Source organism: Cyanistes caeruleus, chromosome 1, assembly GCF_971803275.1.
Source record: "Cyanistes caeruleus chromosome 1, bCyaCae1.hap1.1, whole genome shotgun sequence".
NCBI classification, from domain to species: Eukaryota; Metazoa; Chordata; class Aves; order Passeriformes; family Paridae; genus Cyanistes; species Cyanistes caeruleus.
In genome coordinates this window covers 139,904,954-139,926,902 of record NC_141701.1, presented here as the reverse complement: position 1 = coordinate 139,926,902, position 21,949 = coordinate 139,904,954, and the positions used below count along the sequence as shown (strand labels likewise).

The following is a 21,949-nucleotide window of genomic DNA, read 5'->3' as shown; positions in this document are numbered from 1 at the left end:
CAATGAATCTGTAATAGTTTGTTTTAATTACACTATTCTTTTCTAGTTAAGGTTACCCTTCAGAAATTGTAATCCCTCTGGAAATCCACATCTTAAATTTGACAACAATCAAATTTTCATTCAATAAGTTTAGTATTCATGTACTTATATTTGTGTATAAATATTTATGATACAGCCTGTACTATACACCACTGTTCAAAGAGAAGTAGGAGGCTTCCTAAAAACATTAGTGACTAAAAATTGTTAATCTCAGTAACATCAGGCCAGACAACTATAGCAGTCTTTTACTTTCACCTACAGACCTATTAAGAAAACATATTCAGTAGAGCTGTGTGCAGTGGGATATTCTCCCTCCCACATTGTCAGAGTTTAGAAACTTCTTTAAAATATTACGTTATAGATGCCATTCATAAAAATTTCCTGAAGGATCCAATTCCAATTTATGTAGTAGGTAAGGAAAATTATCCAGTTAACCTAAACAAGCCTTGGTTTGAACCGTAGAGGGACAGCCACTCACCACTAACTTCATATATATTTTCCTCTTTCTAACTAGAAAATTAGAAATATAGTTTGCTCAGGAGTGCCTGGAGACTAAATGAAGGATTTCTCTTACTACTCACCCTCTTGTTTCTTCACTCCTCAAATGCTCCAGGAATCACCAAGACACCTCCAAAGCCTTCATTAATGTAGATTAATAAAAAATAAAAAAAAAAGAAGAAAAACTATTTGTGCCTAAATACAGAGTATTGCAATGAGTAACTATTAGAGACATGAGCACAAGGTAAGAATTTAGAGATTCATAGGCTCAGGGACTTGCTTTATATGGGAAAAATTTGATGGTTAAAAAAAAAATCTGGTGATTAGAAATTAGACAAGATTATTTCCAGGCTCCTCAGTGAGGATTTCAATACATAAAGAGGACAGAGGAGGATCACAAACATATGTGTAACCTACTTAAAATCTGAAAATAAACAAAGCAGCTTTCAAAACCTGGTATGAGTACCAAGAACTGCTCTGCTTCAGAGCAGAGAACTCTGTAAACTAATTTGGAAGAGGACATTAAGCTGTGTGGAGCTCTAAACTGGATTAACCCTTATATAGAGTTTAGCTCAGTTAAACTCAGTTTAAATGAACTCTCTGAACTGAACACTCATTCTCCTATAGCCTCCCCACCCTGCAGAATACCCTAAGAGCTGTACCCAGCAAAGGTGCAAGAACTCTGATGTTCCAAAATGGAGAGAGGATTTCTCAAGCAGGATTAGTATGTTAATGTCAAAGTAGCATTAACAAAATACATCAACAGCACAGAAAGCAAAGTGAAGCACAAGCAGATGGGACAAGTACTGCTGATGATCTTTAAGACTATCCTGCTCTGGAGGGGCCACATGGGGGATGATGGTTGGGTCTGACTAGGGAAAAAATGGTATTTTGTAGTAATTTTGAGACCACCTAGGCAGTGTCGACTGCATCAGCTTCTTGAAAGTGAAGATCTTTAATATATTGACTAAATGTGCAAACAAAAACATTTAAACTAATCCCTCTGAAGTCCCTTGTCATCAGCTGCCTGGACTCCCTGTCCACCCTGTACATACTCTCCTAGATCTCTGGGGTTTTGCAAGCTCCTTCCCTTTCCATACTACTGCAAAACCCCTTTCACCTGCACTGAGCTTATTGGGAGAGACCAGTCCAGATGTGAACATTAATAATTTGGCAGATCCAAGCCAACAGTGCACAGTACTAAAACCAGTACAAGATCCCAGCCAAAACTGGTGTATGGGTGAAAGTGCTTAGGAACTTGTGCAGCAGGGGGAGATACCCCTTCAACCTCATCATTAAATGCTAAGTATATCCAAAGAAATTCAAATAGTGTGGCCTATCACCCATAACTTATCTCTGCACACAGCAGTGCATCCATATAGGTGTTCTTTTACCCTTGTAAATACTCTGCCTTGTGCATTTAAAGCCGTGAAGTTAATAGCTTTTGACTTCAATCCATAGGCAGTACAGGATCAATTACCTAATTACATATATAAAAATCTGTCTCCCCTCCCCAGAAAACAAAACAAAATAAACAAACCAAAAAAAGAGGAAAAAAAATTTAAAAAGAGAGACAAAAAAAAAAGAGAAATACCCAGCAAACCATACTACACAAACCCACCCACATCTAAGTACAACCATAATAAAGTGCATTCATTTATTTATAACTAAGTCAGGACAGCTTAAAAAGAGAGATTTGCAACAAAGTTTTTCTTAAGTATAAGCTCCTGTTCCCCTCACTTTCAGTCTTCTTGCAATAGTCAACAATTATTGCACTTAAAGCTGCTCTGAAGGAGAACAAGAGCTGGAACTGCCAGAACTGAGGCCGAGATATTCAGTTAATAATTTAGCAGCAGCTACTTATCAGGATACACAAGTTCACATTCCTTCTTTTCCCCACAGAAATGTCTTCTTCGTGAAGGAATTTCTTTGGGAGGTCACTGCTAGAGAAGAGAGTGACTAGCACTATCTGTGAGAAAATGCTTATTTCAGGCTCCAAGAGTTAGCCTGGGTAACTGGCACAGACTTCTTTAAATGAATGGTAATAACGTTTTTTTAAGAGTATTAAATCCTCTATGCTGAACTCTTTTGCCATGCTGCTTCATTTCATCTGATTTCAAAATAATCTGTTTTGCCCTGGTGCAGTTCTAGCAAGAGATCCATACAAAACAAGCAAATTAAAAGAAAAAAGTATAATTAAGCTCTTCACTATTTAAATTTTAAGTTTGGGTAGAAGAAGAATGAGAGTGATTAAAGTATATCCAATGCCTAAGGTCGAATTTCATACTGCTGAGAAGAGCACATTCATATCTTGTTATAAAAGAACATTTATTCACATGCAATATTACTGTCTATTATATATTACTTATTTTTTCAGAACTTTACAGCTGCCATTTTTGGTAAATGGTACGATTACTTCTATTTCTCTATAAGAGACCCATCCAAATTAAACAATATTTCTGCAGTGTATCATCAAATATGATATACTCACCATCTGTGATATACAAATGGAAATTTTGAACTTCGAGCTGTAAAAATATGCTCAAAAGTAATAAAGGTGGTGCAAATGAAAATCATCTGGAGAAAAAAAAAAAATAGGTTTTGACTCATCTCCTTAGCTAAGCAAGGCAGGGCATTTAACCAAAGTTTTAGTGATCAACTCTACAGATTAAAAATACACTTTTCTGTAAAATTTAAACGCTTGTATGTTCTTCTATATCATTTTTTGCCACAGACAGGAGATAAATTTGAGGAAGTTTTATTTCACTGAGATCCAAATTCATCTCACTAACTGCAGGAATTTCTCTGGGGTGCCTAATTAGGAAGCACATCAACAAAGGTTGCCTATATAAGTCAATGCTGAGAGACAGCTTTAAAGGATAATTCAGTGTTGCTACTCTAAAATTGCCTCTTCTCATGCTCTATAGAACAGGGCTCCTAATCTCAGCTGGGTATTACAATTAGTTGAAATTAATTCTGGCCCCATCCCTAGGGTTCCTACAGTAAAAAAAAAATCCTTTTTTCTTTCATTCTGAAAGAAAAAGAAACATATTTTCTTTTTAAACTCACAAACCCAAGAAACACATAGGACAGATGCTCCTGTCTTTCACTTGGCCCTGCAGGCTTCTGAAAACCTATGGAAAATGCCATTCTCACTGGTGTTATGGCTTCACAAAGTCATAACCACTGCCACTGCCTTAGACTGTATTCAGTATTCCCAGTAGACATTTCTAGCTATCTCTCTTGAACTTCAAATTCACCCCATTTCTAAGCCATTCCAGTCCCCAGGAAGGATCTTCAACAGTCTCAGGCTGAATAAGAAAGAACAATGATGTGGCTCCCCACTGCAAACCTGCAGTGTTTTTGAACACAGATGGAAAAAGTAAAACAGAGCCCAGAGTAACTCTCTACATGCATGATCCAGGATTCAGTGCACCCTGGAATCCTGAGGATACACAGCTCTAACAGAGGTACTCTGCACTCTCAGGTACAAGTAACCTGGTTGTGAATGTCACACAGGAAGAACACAGAGCCATGAATTTTTTTAAAAAAATTAAAAAAATATTAAAAATCAGATCCACGTATTTATCTAAGTTCTTCTCAGGGTACACTTAACCTCATTCAAGGGACACAAGCTCCATTAACCCAGCCAAGTTCAGTAGTTTTTCTATAAACCAGGTTAAAAAAATCTAGGCTAGTGACATGCCAACAAGGAGTCATTTAGGAATGCTAAGTGAGAATATTCAACTTTCTAGGGATCAGATGCAGATGGAGAAGAGATAAAACTTATTTCCCAATGCTTCCTTCCTTTAGAGAATATTTTTTTTTCCCCAAAACAATGCCCTGTTAAGGAAAAAACAGTGTTGTTTCATGCCTTCATACTTTTCTACATGATATATGAAAAACTAAAGGGAAGAGTCAATGAGGTGATTTTAACTTGGTTTTACAGACAAAATTCATGTCTGTGTACTCTGGAAAGGCTGCAGTGACCAAAGAATTTAGGAAATTGTGATATGAGAAAACAGAAGTAGGAAAAAGTAAACCCTACAGATACAGAGATACATTGTCTAGTGTTCTTTAACCAAGTCATTTTCAAAAATGACTAATGATTTGGGCTTTTACAGCGCCTGAATTGCCTATGTGGCAATTAACTTCCAGAAAGTACTGAGCATCTTTCCTCTGCAAATCAAGCCTCTTGAAACAGTATGTAGTTGGGAAACTAAAAAAAAGAAGGCATGGAAAACTTTCTTTAAATTTAGATTGTTTTTTAAACACCCACATCTCTACAATGCCCAAAAACACACTTGGAAAAAACAGTGTCATTGTGAAGTGATCAGATTTCCTGCTATATAATTACAGTGTTGCAATACACACCCCTGAGATATTCAAGCTGATTTTGAGTAAAATTAGAGATGATAATGTATTATCTGAGACATGCAGAATTTAAAAATAGTCAGAAACAATGCCTCCAGACATTTTTTATTTGCTACACCAAGATGGCACTTCTAAAGTATTTTACACATTAACTAGAGATTGAATTTACTATGTGAGTGATTAGCCATAATCTAAACTATTTCAAAAAAGTGTTTTTGCAGAAATTTGTGGCCATTTTTCTCCAAGTGCAGACATTCTCCTGCAGTTATAGATAAAATCATACGTGAACCCTGCAGAAATTTATGGGTTTAATTTGCATTTAAGGGTTCATATAACTCATATAACTATCAGGCCAAATGGGATTATGCAGATTATTTCAAGGAAGAGTGTGCTTGGCTGTCTATAGGATAAGGACCTTCCCCATAACCTCCATGAACATACAGCTATCCTAATATCTGAATATTTACTCCAACCACTTGAAAATATACCACAGCACACTGAATTACTATATGCTATTACTCAGTTTTTGACTTCCACAGGAATTTATTCCCAGCAAAATACAAGATTGCAAGCAGCTGCACAAAAGATTAAATCCCCTACCTCCAGCAGTTTTACAAAAGTTTTGCATGATGTATGTTCATTACACAAAGCTAAGTGCCCACCAATCAAACTGCTGTGAATGCCCCCAAACTGGTTATCTCTTTAGAAGATAAAGTGTGCTGTTTATATAACTTATTAAAAATTGCACCCTTGCATTCCTTTTTCAGATAAAAAGTGTGAGGGCACTGCTTTATCACTTTAACTATGTGTTTCTTTGAACATATTTGTGCTTTAAAGTAAACACCAATGCTATTTTTTTACGACTACTAAAATCAAAACACATCTTCTCAAACTAATCTGTACAATGGTTGGGAAGAGCCTTTGATTCAGTACCGTAATTATAAACAGGCACTTAAGTCAGATGTACTAAAAGAGCATCAGTCATTTAAAATCAAATTAACAGTTTGATTAATCAAACACCAGACTGTCAAGTCAGATAACATACCTGATGGCTTTGTTCAGTTACCAAAGAGGGTTTCCACTTAAAGCTCCACGGAATTCATCAGGAAAACAAATTTTACTCAAGCAGAAAACTTTGGTTTTCTTCAAACGGGCTCTATAGTACTACTGGTAAAATTCTCAGGACAAGCCAAATTCTGATTCACTTTCATGTGGTCACATAGCAGGAATGGGCAGATAGATTTCCTGTCTTGTCCACTTTCCAGGCAGAAAAGTACAGTGGGATTGAGGAGGATGTGCATTAGTAACATCGGGTTATGGATATGTGGCATACCAGTGTGGGAGAAAACCATTTAATTGACTTATTTCTGAAAGTTAGCGATTACTTATTAGAATATGCATGAGGCCAGTGCATGGCATAGCATTGCATGCATTTCACACCTGAATCTTCCTCCCCTCCATTAGAGTATTTTCTTTTCCTACCATAGCACTGAAGACTGGTCTCCACAAACATTTGCAAAGACCCTCCACACCAGAGACAATATAATTGATACAATTTTGTTAAAACCCCAAAATGCAAAAGGTCATGCTCTACCATTGCAGTCTCAGAGTAGCAAAATGCACAGATGAGAGTAGAGAACCACTATGGAAGACACCACCCCTGTGTTCCAAAGAGCAAGGTATTCCTCTGTGCAACTGGGACTCAACAAACTCAAGAAACTGTCACTGAAGAATTGTCCTCTGAAGTGAAGCAACTCATCATTGATCCTCTGTAAGTCCAAAACACGGCAGCATATCTGGCAGGAGGTGTCTCCAGACGTGTTCTATTTGATTTATGAAGAAAAGCCATGTTAGTCAATACAGAAAGAAGGCATACATTTCTTTTAACAAAGAAAAATAAAAAGCCATCTTTCTTCCGCATTATCCAAATTTTCCGTGTGTTGGATAACGTTCCAGAATTCTCTTTCAATCCCTTGGGTGTCACAAACAGCCTGAAAACAGCTAAGAAAGAAAAGCAAGAGAGAGAGAGAGAGTTTCTCACTGAGTCATTTCAGCCACTGTTTTCAGACACTGAAGACTGCACCTATGACAAGCTGAGCTGCGAAGCAGCATCAACAAGCAGATGTGTGCTTCTGGGGATAGGCCTGCTTTCAAAAGCATCTTTGCAAATGCATGTCCTTTGCAGTGTCTGATTCAGAGCCCATTTCCAGTATGGCAAGGAAGGATAAAATGGAAGCATGCCAAGTGTACCAACATAAAACCTCTAAATTCAGAGCATACAATTAAATTAACAGGAATAGGGACCAATTACAGATTAAACAGCAGCAAAGGAAAAACTTGAAGAAACAAACCCCATCACCTCACACACCAAAGATCTGTCATGATTCAGTATGCTGTCTGCATATATCTATGGATTTGAAACCAAAGAAAAATCAAAAATGCCTCTTGTAAATGGTCTTTTGAAAAACTGATAATTTCTTGGCTTCATTCCACAACTGCTTTTGATACTCATCCTTTCGCAATTATGAAAAAACTTTAAATGCCTCTATGCTTCCAGCCTAAAATACATATTATTTGCTAGTTGTATTCTAAATGACAGTTCTTTCAAGGTGTTTGCCTATGGGGCCATTTGGGGGCCGAACAGCCTAATTCAACTTCATGCATTTTAATGTTCACTGCTGCCCATTGATGAGCTCTATTGAATATAAGAGACCTAAAAATATGCAGAAAGTAATTGTCCAGTGGGATATTTCCCCCCCCCTTACCCTAATTACAAGAAAAAAACCCTTAGACTTGTTCTTTAAAAAAAAAAAAGAAAAAACTTTAATCCACTGCTTAAGTGTGTTAAGAATGAAGTAACAATCATGGGTTATAAGAAATCGAAAGGCTTATGGTAAAAGCATTTCTCTTGCTTACATTGGCATAAAGACAAAAGGTTTCAAAGAAAATGTATATGGGGTTTGCCAATTCATTACAGTATTTCTGCTAAAAAGAATTTCCCGCACGGGTCAAAATCCAATGATATATGAACCGCGATGTCTTCTGAGGTTTGGATCATGTATGCCATGAAAATTACAGCTGCTTATCTAATCTCTGACGTTTCCTTTCTTCCTTTTCCCTTCACAGACTTGATCTCTCCCTCCACAGCCAGATCTAAATTTATTGCTACTCATACCAAACCTTCTCACTGTTTTTAAAATATCACAAGTAAATTCAACCAAAGTCTTTTTTTTTCCTTCTTCTAACCACAAATATCAGTCTGACAGCTGTTTCAGACACCAAACCTCAGGAAAAGAGAAGTGGTAACCTATCACAACACCAAAATTCAAGGCCTCTATCTGGTCAAGTGAGTTCTTCTTTCATATCCACAGACATTTGCTCAGGATTGAATGAACAAGAATTCATCCCCTCTATCCCACAGTCCCGCTGCAAAGATGTGCTCTAGAGATTGTAGATACACTGTACAAGAACTGACCTATGTATTTGCACAACTATATAGGCAATTTAGACTTAAAACTTTTTATTCAAACCCATTACACCTGGAATTGATACAGCTGTTACTTCTTTTTAAAGCAAATACTTGATCTTCAAGCTAGATGGACCATCAGATACTGATGACTAATGAATGACTATGTATTGTTTCACCTTTAATCCCCATTGATATTAATGGAGGCACAGTTTTCAGACTGCAGTACCTAATAGCAAGCAGCTTCTTCCCTTCAAGTTTGAAATATCTACCATACTGATGCAGGAAGATTTTAGATGAAAGAAAATTTGGTCAGTACTATTCTCTGGAAAAAGCAATTTTAGCAAAATACAAAGTTTTTATCAATTTTGATGAAAGCTTAAATGTGATAATTTCTAATAAATAACTGCTGCTCTATGGTTTTTTTAAAATTTCCATTATATTTTTACTTCATCACTTCACTTGTTTTACACCTTTGCCATAAAATACCAATATGTAGCATGTGTCAATACTAACACAGCAAAATCATCTGCATATCAGGTTACAGTAATTCAGAATTTTAAAAATTTAATTTCTCAGTTTCCATGCCTTGCAAAACTTCAAGCTTTTCTCTAAGTTAGAGCAAAAAAAGAAGTCTTCATATTTTATACTGAACAACATAAAAATGCCATTTTCAACTAGCAATATAATACATAATTAAGAATAATAATTAAGAATAATTGATATAATAATAAATAATAATTAAGAATAATAATTAAGAAACCTAATTTTCATGGCCTTGGATGAATATGAAAGTTCTCAAGATAGATATAGACTTCATTTTTAGAAAATCTCAGAAATATGAAATTATGGTCAAAACTCAGGACTGAATTTCTAAAAATTTGGGTTCCTTATTTTTCTTATATTTTTTTACTAAAAAGACAAACAAACATGTACAAATGAACAAACAAAAATTTTCCCAAAAGTATAATCCCTATTCCACATCCTAATGGACATGTCACTGACACCCCACTGTCTTGGGACACATATGGGAAATTTCAATCTGCAGGCAGAAGAGGAATGAACTAACCCTTTTAACATTAACATCTTGACCACATGAAGATTCAGAACAATGGATTTTGCATCCTCCTTCAGAATACCTTTCCATACACATACATTCTTCTGGAATATCACAAGAACACTGAATTGTAAAATAAAAATTCTGCTAATAAACTAACAGATTTTACTCTGTTACAGAACCCCTACATAGGAAAGCATTCTGAAATAAGTGTAATGGAACAGCTTATTTTCCTATACTTTGGCCAGTCAATTTACCCAAATCCCATAGAAAAAGACACTTTTAACTGGCATTCAGGCAAGTCATTACCACACCAACCCCTCATTATCACTAAAAACAACAAGACCTTATGCCATTTTTAGTCTTATATTTTGCCTGAAGTCTAAAGTCATGTAAAAAAAAATATAGATATTTTCTGTTTCATAACTTTCTAAATCATATTGACTTAAAGTATAAGCATGTGAAATGAACACCAGAAAGGAAAACTTCAGACAACTGGGTAAATTCATGTCCCTCATTTGCTGTAAGCAAAGATTACACTTTTACAGCATTCAGATAAAATGAATTCAGGTGGAATTAGTTCAACCTCTCACTCTCAAGCATCTGATCAATAAAACTGAGCTTTAAAATCTTCTGAAAGACATTGAACTTCTCCAGAAGGCTATCTCAGCTGAAATCTACACTCAAACTCCATTTGTTTTAATCTGGCATATATAACATAGATATGTCATCTGGCACACTAATGTATATATTCCTCACTATTCACAAGAATTTGTAGGAGTCTAGACCATTTCCTACATAAATCTTAGGGGTGTAATAGAGAGAAGCTTTTCACAATATGTCACTGTGATTCTAATTCCATTAAAAACTTTATTTCACCAGAAACTGTGGCCCTTCACATGTGTGCTCCCAAGACTTTTTTTACCATTTGCATTAGTTTTAAATACAGGCTCATGCAACTGCACAGAATATTAACAGTCAGAGGAAAAAAAAAAAAAAAAAGTGTTATAGAAGGAGTTGTAACCAGCAAAATTCCAGAAAAGGAGGAGAAATGGGATTAATCTAATAGTTTTTTCATATTGGTATTTGCTGTATCTTTAGAACAAACCTTTATGGAAATTAAATCAAGGCTTTCTCAGAATTCCTTCTTCCTTTGTAACATTTTCTCTCTTTCTAGTCTGCATACTGCAGAACAGATTTAGCTCCCTTTTCACTTGCCACCTTCAAATCATGCTTTCTAAAGAGCATTTGAAGGAGAACTGCACCTAATTCAGTCAGTCCAGCAGACTTAAGGATCTGCACAGACAGGACAAGAAGCTCTTCCCACAGCTGACAGTTCCATACTGTTCTTTGTATTTTAAATTCTAGCAGGTATTCTCAGCACTAATCAAAAGGACAGCTCAGTCACCTGCACACTGTTGCAGCATTGTTTTAACATCTGAAAGGTCAATACCAATAAAAATATGTGCTCATAGTGGAGTTTCTTTTTTGACATCAGCTGCCCAACACATCTTGCTTCTGTCCAAACACTGTGCAGTCTAAAACCAGAGACTGGAAACAGCTTAGCTGCAGGCTCAACAAGTACAATGGAATTCACCCCTTTTCCCCACTTTTTGCTTGCTGCAATGTGAATAGCCATGGTTCAAGTAGCAATTGGGGTCACATCTAAATTCACTTTCTCCCTTCCAGGGCAGTTTTCCCGAGCCATGGGCCTGAGGAAGGCAACTTGACAATGTCAAATTCAGGCCTCTTTTCTTGTACACTCACCAAGAGACAATAACATGGGGCCAGGCCCGCTTTCCTGACAGAAGAGATTCAGGAACGAGACTGCACCACTTAAACAAAAGAATGAATTATTTATTCCATTGCTAGCAGAACTCTAACTTACACTTTACAGCCTTACATAAACATCTATGATCTGGAAAGAGAAGGTGCCTCTAAACCAAAGTCTATATCCCCTCAGACAAACTGGGTTCTACCACCTCAGCTGAAAGCATGGGCGTGTGTGCAATTCAGCAACACCTAAACACCCCAAGTAAATTTGGGACTCTTTGTGTCTGCTGCTTCAACCACAAATGCCAGGGGATATTTGTGCTACATTGCTACAAAGAATGTACTATTAAAAACAAACAAACAAACAAACAAACAAACAAAGAGAAAACCAGAAAAACAAAAAGAACAGGCAATAAGAATGAGAAAATATGTTTATTTCCAGACTATTTCTGTAAAAGTGAGGCACACACCTACCACTGGAAGGGTGTACAAAGTACAACACCCATCAAAGTAACTTGTGTAATCAGAAGGTTACAATTTCCTTTTTACTTCAAATCCTTTCAGAATATGTGAACATACACAATTTCCTTCTTCTGAGTAGGACTGTATAGACAGTGGATTTTCATACTTTTGGACAGCAGAACATTCCTTGAAAGTGCTCCAAACCCAAATAATAATGTTTTAGAATGAACTCCAGTCACAGTTTCATTCATCCTCAGGGGTGATCCAGCCCTGGTAGGGGTTGAAAATCAAAAATACCCAGATCACACGTATTCTGGCCACATAAGGGTGGCCATGCCAGGTCAGACCAGAGGTCCATCTGGCTGGATATCCTGGCTCTGACCGTGGCCAGTAGCAGATGCCTAAGAAAAAGTACAGAAGCAAGGCAAGCACGTTGTGATCCTTCTCCTCATTACACTCCCAGCATCCTGCGGTTTCAGGGCTTCCTAAGCCTGAGGTTCTGACAGCAGTTTTATATGCTGAATTACAGGACTCAAATCCCCAGCCCTTTATTTTGTGTAACAACAGGAGAAAGAAATGTTTTGCAGTTAATTAATTCGTGTTTTAAGCAAGATCTGTTTTTTTCAGCCTCAACACAATTTAGGTGCTCCTGCTGCAAAATTACATTAGTTTAGGCACATTTCCATGTCACACATCTAGACACGAATTCCATCGATCTTCTCATTTCACTTGCTGTTTGAAGCTGCAAAGAATTCACAGTTTGTCCATAACAGATGCCAAAAGCCTAGAAACTTATTACACACTGCTCACAGTGTGGGTTCAGATACATTATCAGCATAAAAAGAAAAAGGCAAATTAGGCCACAGTAGGAGAACACATTTTTAATATTACAGTCTGCAGTTTGCATCTCTAATTTAATGCTGCTGTTTCCCAAAGTTATGCTGCATCATTCTAGTTTGCTGAATTGAAGAAATGACAGTGAGCTAAAATTTTACAAGTGACTGGTCAATGCAGATAGCCAGTGCCCTTTGTGAATTCCAGAGAAACATTCAGGGCCAAAGTAAACAAGACTTTTAAAGAATTCTTTAGGCATTCAAATTGATAAAAATTAGGTATGAACATGTTTGGTGCATAAAATTTAGGAAAAGGGAAGATTGTAGTGAATTCTTCCAAAAGAACAGAAAAGAAAAACACTCATCACCTGTAAGCAAATTGCATACACACTCTGTAAATACTTAGTTCTGTTGGTTAAATATACACACCACATACATCACATAAATTATCATCTCAAGAAATCATTGCATACTGAGGGGATTATCTGTGCCATTATGGCTTCTCTCTGGAGCTGATAGATATCTTTTACATCCTATCTACTGTTTACTCCAGCTACAGCAGAAATCTTGAAAGTGGATATCAAAGAATAGCAAAGAACTACAGTCAGCAAGGAAAAGTAAGTTGCAAAACTTCTAGTTTCATGATGAGTTTTTCCCAAGATTCCATTCAGTTAGAGCAACTATGTTTTGCTTAATTTAAAGTTTAATTTAAAGATGGTGAGTCTCCCAACTAAGGATTAGATAACTGATATTGAAGAACCTCAGGGTCAGTGAAACTTAAAGTTATGCTGATTTTATGAAGTTACAGATTTTTCGGTTTAGGAAGAAAAAAATCAGACAGCAGATATACATGAAAATGTTGACCTAGTCAGATGGAAGCAGAAAGGAAAAGAGCTAGCACCTTTTTAATTTACACTAAACAGAAGTTTTTAATCTTAGGTTCAATTTCAACAGTTTCAGTACCTGGGATTTTATAATACCATTAAGATGAGGTGGACTTATCAGAGTTTACCCACTAAAATTACTTCCGAAAGATGAGAACTTTCCCACTTGGAAAGTTTACCTTGATAATAACCAGAGAATGCACATGTGTGCACCACAAAAGCAGTCACCCATGAACATTGTGTCTGCCCTGGTTGCTAGCTACCAAGTCACAGGCATAGCAGAAAATTATTCAGAATCTTAATTAATCTCATGATTATTCAGCCAGCATTTCATTTAAGATGCTTGTAGAAGGTCATCTTACATTGTCCAAAACAAGCAGCCTGCTACCATTAGATATTTCCTTCATGCAAACTAAAAAATTCACAGTATAGGAGCATTTCAAAAGAACTATATAATAGTAAATTTTCACGTCAACAAATTGCAAAATAATAGCTGTTCTTTATGATGGATATTCAACATGTTTGGGCCTTTTCTTCACTTCTTGGGTTGCTCAGGGGAATGAGCGGTTTGAGACCTTTTGGTCTCTATTATAATCTAAAGTATCATGTTACTTGAGCAAACAAATTAAATATAAAAATTAACTGGGAAGAAGGTGTCTGTGATTCTTGATATCCTGAAGAGGAATTAAGTTAGCACTGGCACTCATATAGCAAACATATTATTATTGCTGGATGTTTATTCACCAATACTGCAGGGCTTCAGACCTTTTAAATTAAATTTACATAGACACTATTTAAATAGAGAAGCAATGGTGCATATGTCTGTAGTGTTTGAGATATGTATGTTTTGCTAGACTGAATCACCAGGTAAGTTTTAATTACCATTATTTTCTTTATTTTTTCAGGAAAATATATAAGAAGATAGGAAGTGTTTAAAGATATCAGACTCATTTGCCAGCCTCAGGCTGATTAGAACATACATCCCAGACTGCAGCTAATAATTTTAAAATTCCATATTCAAGTTCTAGAACTCTGGCACCATGAATCCTGGGACACAATTCATCTTGTCCTGCTGATTTGTCATTTGCACTTCTGAGTTTCATTTTGCTGTTCTGCTGGCCAAGACAGGTTTAGGAAAAGGTTTTTCTTTAAATTTTTAATTTGATAGGTGGTACACTGTTACTCTGAGCCTCTAATGTAGGGTCTTTAATCATTTTACCCTGTTGGCTGCTGTTTTTCAAGAAGCTTCCCCTTCTTTACATTTTTTCCTTTTCTGAATTTAAATATTACTAGAGTATAAAGGGTTTTTCCTTCCACAGCACACAAACTTTAATTTGTCCTGATCTCTTCAGCTTGAAAAGTAATAACATCTTGAAATATGTTCTGTGTCATGTTGAAGATTTATCCAGATATCACTTCTACTTTTTTTGACTTTTGACTATCACTAATAGAGGAAAACTTTCTAGAAAATAGCAAAGATGTCATTTGTTAGTGGCAAAAATGCAAGCCTGAACTGCTTCTAATGCATTAGAGAAATTCCTGTGCCACTGAGTCAACCTCTGTGAGTGTCAAAAACCACAAATCATAGGTTTCTGATTAATAAGGCTCATAAATGTCTTTCATACTATGAGGTAATATTTTTACATAGGAAAAAACAAAAATTGTCTAAACTGCTTATAATCATGATTTTACTGCATAATATTAAGATTTCCTTATTTTTATATAAAAGAGCCATAAAGTTATTCCTACTTGCTTATATTTTAACTGTAAACTAAGGATAGTCAAGTAAAATGCAGTTTCATATTCTGTTTCCAAGTTCACAACGGGTGGTAATTTTACAAGGCAGCAGCTAGAATATCAAAAAAAATTAAGCAAATCAGAAAACCTGCCTAAAATGGAAACTTTCACTGCCACAGCTTCGTTAAAAGGAGGAAAGAATTCTGTTGGACCAATAGAAATCCTGACATAACTGAAGTGGTATCATCCTCACTACCACCAAAAAAATCTCCCTTTTGTAAACAACAATCAAACTCAGCTCTGGCAAAAATTCTTCTATTTTGAAGCTGTAATTATGGAATTTTCTGTCTTAATTATGGAAATTCGTAAATATAACGCAACCAATAAACCTTGCATAGATAAAAACAGCCTTAGCCACATCCATAAAAATAGCAGTTAGCAGAACAGTGTTTCCTAAACACAAGCAAAGCAAAGATTAATGCTGATTTAGCACTGGATCCATGGTCTATGTGCATGAACACAATCTGTAACACATTGACTATTACTGAAAAATGATTTTGAGACATACAAGAAAAATTAACTTTAAAAAACAAAGGAAGGCAACTACATTTGCAGAAATGTGTGGTGTTTAAATTTAATTAAATGTGAGATCTACATTGTTTGGAACAGACCTGCAGCTGTGTATCTATCTGAGCTACAAAATAAATAACCAACCACAGTAGCACACACATTATTTAGTTCATATTAAGTCCTTTGCCTTTGGAAGTGTAATGGTATGTAGGATTGGATTGAAAATACTTGCTCCATGTTATTGTTAAACTGGTTATCAGTCAAACTTACACTGTAATATGTAAAGGCTAGATTTTCAGGAAAATTCAGCATTCAAATTTTAGACACTTAACTCAGCAGACAGATTTTCAAAATTGGTCCCCATTTTGGCACTGAAATGTATTGATTAGATTTCCAAGAACTGAGTCCTACACAGTGTCAGGCATTCTAGCTCTGCAGCAGTGAAGCACTTCAACACATTTAATTTAAACATGTAAACTGTCCCATGGAAACCATGGGGTCATTTGAACACTTAAAAGCCCTCACAAAATCTGTTTTACTGCTGGCTCAGGGACACAGCTTTCAGCAGCTGACAGGAGTGATTCCAAAAGTAAGGATGAGGCCCTGGCACATTTGAAAACTTTCCATAGATACTGAACCTTGATAAAATTAAAACTTGTTCCCATTTGTCTGAGAGTTTGCCAGTAGCTGTGGCCTTTCTCTCTTGCTTCTATTTGGAAAGGAAAGAATGTATAAGTCCTGTTTTACTGAACAGGAAGGAGGAAAAAAACAGTACCAAAGGTGAATATAATTACCTTGAAATCTACATCTGCCCTTCCATTAAGCGCTGTAGACTTAAGCTCTGTGAACGCCTTCACAATCCCTGCTGCCATGTTCACTTCTCTTTATTCTTTTACCTTTTTGTTCACTGATGTCTCATACATGGACACCTGCAATGCAGTTGCAAATATTCTCTGGCAAGCATTCCCTCTGAATTTCATTTCCTGTTGGTTTTAGTTCAATTTTGGCTTTTTCACAGTCTTGGACATTGGCTTCTTATTGTTTCTACCATTGCTGCATAAAGACAGAGGTCACCATTCTTTCCATTTAGAATGAGTGAAAAGTGATTACTGCTGGTGAAGAGCAGCTGGAAAGATGCCACCTTTAATAAACACAAAATAAAATGCTGCACAGAAATTGCCCTAAGGGCTGTCATAGCATCAGTGTGAACTATCAGTCATAACTGGATTGGGGATCACTCTGCAGATTGGAGAAGGCAGCTGCTGCTGCCAACAGGAGTTGCCCACCCCTGTGCTACAGGAGCATTCTCCTCCCCTCAGCCCCCATGGCCACAGGAACTCTGCAGCCATGGGAGTGCTCCTGCCCTGCATGAGCCACATGAGCCATCCCATCTGGCTTTGCAGCCCTCTAACAGCATTTGCAGCTACTTCTGTGGGACGTGTTTTGTTTCTATGAAGCTGACAGCCTCCCAACTGCAGCTCCTCTCTGGTTAACACTGAGCACTGGTCAGGAATGCCAAGATGATACCGTCAGTTCCAGCATTTCATCTGCTGGCATCTCTCTGCTACCATGTGCAAAACTTCACACAGCCTCTTATCCAAGTCTCTGCTTTTACACACACATTTACAGCTGTTAAACTTGCCAGCTTTCTTCACCGAAAGGACATTAACTCCTATGAATTTGTCACTTTTACAGAAAGCTTTCTGGATAAAGGGAATTAAACCTGTTCTTCAAAATGACGCATATTCTTGTAATGTGCAGTAAACATCACACTAAAAGGGGTAAAAAAAAAAAAAAAAGCATTCCATGAAGCCAACAGCTGTCAAGCCTCAAAGATTTAATTTCAACATTATGTCAAAATCCATGATGCTTTAAAGTTCATCAAAACATGAGTACATTTCCAAGGCAGATGTCTTAACTCCTGAGGTTGTTGAATGGATGGAATATAGAAAAGCTACCAAAAAATAAAAAAAAAGTGCTCATGCACCTAAAATTTTTGAGAAAGAAAAAGCATCCATACAAACACAAAAGTAACAATTGCCCTTACTTTTGTCTACAATTCTATTTTATCATCTACATTTGCTATATCTAGCACTCCACTTCTCAGCTGCTAAGGCCTCTGTGATTTCTGCTTGCTCTCCAGTTCTAAGCAATTGTTACTGCTTTCTACTGGCATTTTTCCTTACTTTTCTTTACACAGGTCTTATTTTTATATATGTTACAATACACATTAATAAACCCTGATAGAACATATCAGGCTAAAGAAACCTTAAAATTTAAGAAAAATATTTCAACAGAAAACCAAATTGTGTTTAATCTAACTTTGGTCCAAGATAACATGTTACCAAGCATCCTGGTTCACAGAATCTGAATATACTCTATATGCTCTAAAGCTAAACAGTGGCAAAACCAGTGTTTTCTAGAACACACAGAGATTTGGTCCTGTGCAGGGCTGGGAGCTGGACTTCAAAGATCCTCCTGCATTGTCTCTAGCTCAGGATATTCTACAGTCTATGGTCTCAAATAGGTGAACGCTTCCATTCCAGTGACATTAACTCGGCCTCAGGAACACTTAAAATGGTTTAAAAAGCCGGTAGCAGAAGCATTAAAGATATAAAAGATGTATTAATTGCAGAAAGATATATAAAAACAGATCAGACTAGATTTGTTAACCAGATTACATCAAAATATCCTTTTAACCTTGACTCTCAGAGATGAAAATACACAACAGGTTATTGGATTATAACTTGGGCTTTTAACTGTACTGGTTGTGCTGCTGGAAGCCACATTATTTACTGAGGAGATGGGGAGATTGGAGAGGGATTGTCTTTGAAATCTATCATTTTGGTGTATATCCTCACAGAGGAAAACATTTTATACAAAAAGACAACAAATTTCCTCAGAAGATACAGTTCACTGTTACCTTACATCATGCAGTCCCCGGGTGAGAGTCAGTCACTCTTCACAGCAAGTTACACCATTGTGTTTGAATTAGGTATTCAGCTTGTAAATTCTATCAGATTTAGGTGTGGAATTGAGACATCATTGCCTCAAATTCCATCACACCTATAGTAGGAACAGAAGTTCCATGAGTTTACTGAGACGCCACAACTCGCTATTCAGCATATCTGTGTAAAATTGCTGCCAACTTCAGGGCACTGCCTTTGTCTTTTGCCTCTTTACTCTCATGAATCAGTTCTTTTGGTTTCCTCTTTTCTGTCTGTCCTAGGTTCTGCATTTCTTTATCTATAAGAACTTTCCTTCACATGCACCTTCATTCCAACAGCCACTTGTCACACTCAAGATGCCACATACCAGCTAAAAATTAAGGTGAAGCTGAAAATTCTTGGAGTTTTGGAGTCTGCACTACAATAACATTGAAAGCAGGACATAAATCATTGCTTTGGTGATATTCAAACTACACAATAATGTTTTTCCAGAAAACCTGGGTAATTTTGTGGTGTCGTAGAGGCTACAAAAATATATCAATCAGAACATAAGTCTGAATACCACTTCCAGTGCAGGTAGAGATCTTGGTGGCCCTGGTCCTGATTCATCCCCCAGTAGCCTCCCATCTCAGGAGTCTTCTGCTGTCACAGAGAGTCACAGATATACATGAGACATGCTGGCTAGTTTTCTGTGTAGTCCTGATCCACAGGTGTCTAATTGCAGAGGAAGGAGTAAAGAAAATATTCTTATCAGTGATACCTCAGTCTAGTGCTAGAATTAGCTGTGACAAACCCCATTTACAGCATTTATCATGAAACACCTAATAGCAAGCAATGTAACTCCAGGAAAAGCTTAATGTTAACACTATTGACTTCCTTAGAGCCTGTTTGTGCTTCAACTGGTGTGAAAAGAACATATAAAATTTCCTGTGTCTATTACAAACATGAAATAATCCAGAGTATAGGGAGCTACAGCTGGAATAAATATATAGGCACACACAATTATTCAGAAAGAATTCTGGAATGGCTGTTCTTGACTAGCTCAATGTATAGTCAAGTGCTCAGTCACGATGTTTTCCTAGGTTAGGGTGACTTAGAGATGCTTTATAACAGAGAAATCCTGTATTGCCAACTATCAGCCTTGGTCTGCTGACTCACCCTCTGCAGGTGCTCATCTGTCATTAGGAGTTACCTACACTCTCATCTGGTATTCTTTGGCAAAATGTATGAAGTTATATGACACAAATTGTGGTCCTAACAATCTCATAAAAGTCTAGACTAATTCAGAACAGCAAAAAAGTATAAATTAGTAACTTTAATTACTTGAGACAACCTCAAAGTTAATCTATCCTTCATGGGATATTCTTCCTTCAACAGAAAGAGCAGCTGCTCCACATATAATTCAACCTCTATGTGACAGCCCACTCCAAAACTCATATGCACAGGCTCATTTAAGAATGAGAAAGAACATGGGGTCATGGGAGGAGGTTCCTTGACAATTCCAAAATCTACACAGGACCTCTGAAAAAAAGAAAAAATATTGTTACAGATGATCTATCAACTGAATATCAACAAAGAAAGCCAGACAAAAACTGTTCTTTAAAAAATTAGAAAGGTAAGGAAATTATATCATTGTGAACAGAGGAATGAATTTCCAAATAGAAGTAGAAAATTTAAGCATTATTAGTATGTGCGAGCACAATAGAAATGGATAACATGAGCAGTGTTCAGTATATTTGACGAGCATCCATCACTGCAGCATGCACAAAAACCATTTTGTCTTTTTAGGATTCACTGAGGATTTTGGATTGGTCATAAGTTTCCTTTGCTATATCAGCTATGAATTACTCTGGTGTTCCTTCATTCTTCACCACAAGGTGTAACTGTGACATTCACCCTGCTTTCAGCAGGGGTTTGTACTAGATAAATGCCAGAGGTCCCTTCTAACCTAAATTATTCCATGATTCTTGAATTATTTTAAGACTCAAAATTTCACCAATTTATTAGGTTGGGAAGTTTATCTTGCTGCCCCAGAAACTAAGTGCTCCTTGGACCAGGCTGTCTGTTGGGTTAATGTAATGCACTGCCCCAAGGAACCCAGTGTCCTCGATGAAGGAGTCACATATCCATTGCCCAGAAGCAACATCCAGACCCATAAGAATGCTAACCACAGCTGTGACAGGAAAAACCCTCGGGACACGTGGAGTCCTGTACAGCAAGGAACTTCCTACATAAAGGATTTGTTTCAGGGACAGAAGTTTTTGTGAAAATTATGTTTCTCAGTAAATTCCAGGCTATCCTTCATGTGAAGGTGCAGTATTCTGTTTTGGTGCAAAAAAAGGCTTCCAGATCACCTATTCTTCTTTAAGGAAAGTTGTTTTGGAGAGTTGCTGCTACATGAAAGCAGTCTATGCTCATTATGAAAGGTTAACCACAATAAAATTCTGTAAACACATATAATTATTCTGCTGGGTTTTTCACTTTTAATATCAGACACTGTGCAAGATACATCCATGCAGGCAGAAATTAACTTCTTTTGCAAGAAAGAATAAAAAATAATTAGGAATATTTTGAAAAATATGTACTTTTTTTTTTTTCTAATGCTAATCCCACTGCATAGAAGCTCTTATAATGTGTTTCTAGAATCATTTGGGTTAGGAAAGGTTTCTGTCAATAGGATTTCAAATCCAAGCCTCCTGCCGCATAATTTCACTAATCCTACAGCATCCCTGACAGATAAGTATCTTGTTGAGTCTTGCATATTCCAGTGATACTGGTTATAAAACAGTACTTGGCAGCCCTCCTTATTGTGTAATTACTCCTATGATGACTGAGTTGACTTTATTATAGAGTTCGAAACTTGGCAAATATCCTCTATTTTGAGGAGTCAAAAAAATAAAATCTATAAATTAATCAAATCAAATCAAAGTTTGGGATCCATTTTTGATATAACTGAACCTGCTTCTAAACAGCCATGAAAAACCTAGGCTACCTTAAGTTGGTGTTTAATATTTTGAGCATGTGGAAGATTTTTGCTGTGAAGCTGCTGTGTTCTTCCACTTTATTTCTGAAAGCAAGCCAGTCTTAGCTCTTTCCTACTCAAGCCCTCCCTTCATTGATAATCCATATAAAAATCATGGCTGAACCCTCAACTGAAAAATTAATTTAAAATTAGACAGGACAAATTTTATTATTCTTAAAATAAGGGTTTTCTCTCTCCTGGTGACATTTAAGGTTTGTCATTATTGCTGTTTTCTTGTTAAGCAGTAGGAATAATTGATGACAATAATCCACATGTATCCCTTTGA

General features: G+C 36.7%; 1 long non-coding RNA gene across 3 annotated transcripts in view; it reads right to left on the bottom strand.

Annotated features, from left to right (window-relative positions):
* LOC111924073 (uncharacterized) overlaps positions 1-21,949 on the bottom strand; it is a 59,324-nt gene that overhangs the window by 22,235 nt on the left and 15,140 nt on the right. The window contains exons 1-3 of one of the 3 annotated variants that reach the window (XR_002861446.2): positions 6,506-7,048; positions 3,029-3,114; positions 621-676 (exon numbers count right to left, since the gene is read on the bottom strand). The exons of 1 other annotated variant lie outside the window; for it this stretch is intronic. This is a non-coding gene — a long non-coding RNA (uncharacterized LOC111924073). Of the gene's footprint in view, positions 1-620; positions 677-3,028; positions 3,574-6,505; positions 7,049-21,949 lie in introns of those variants that run through there. One more of the 3 variants, XR_015279464.1, reaches the window with a different exon arrangement.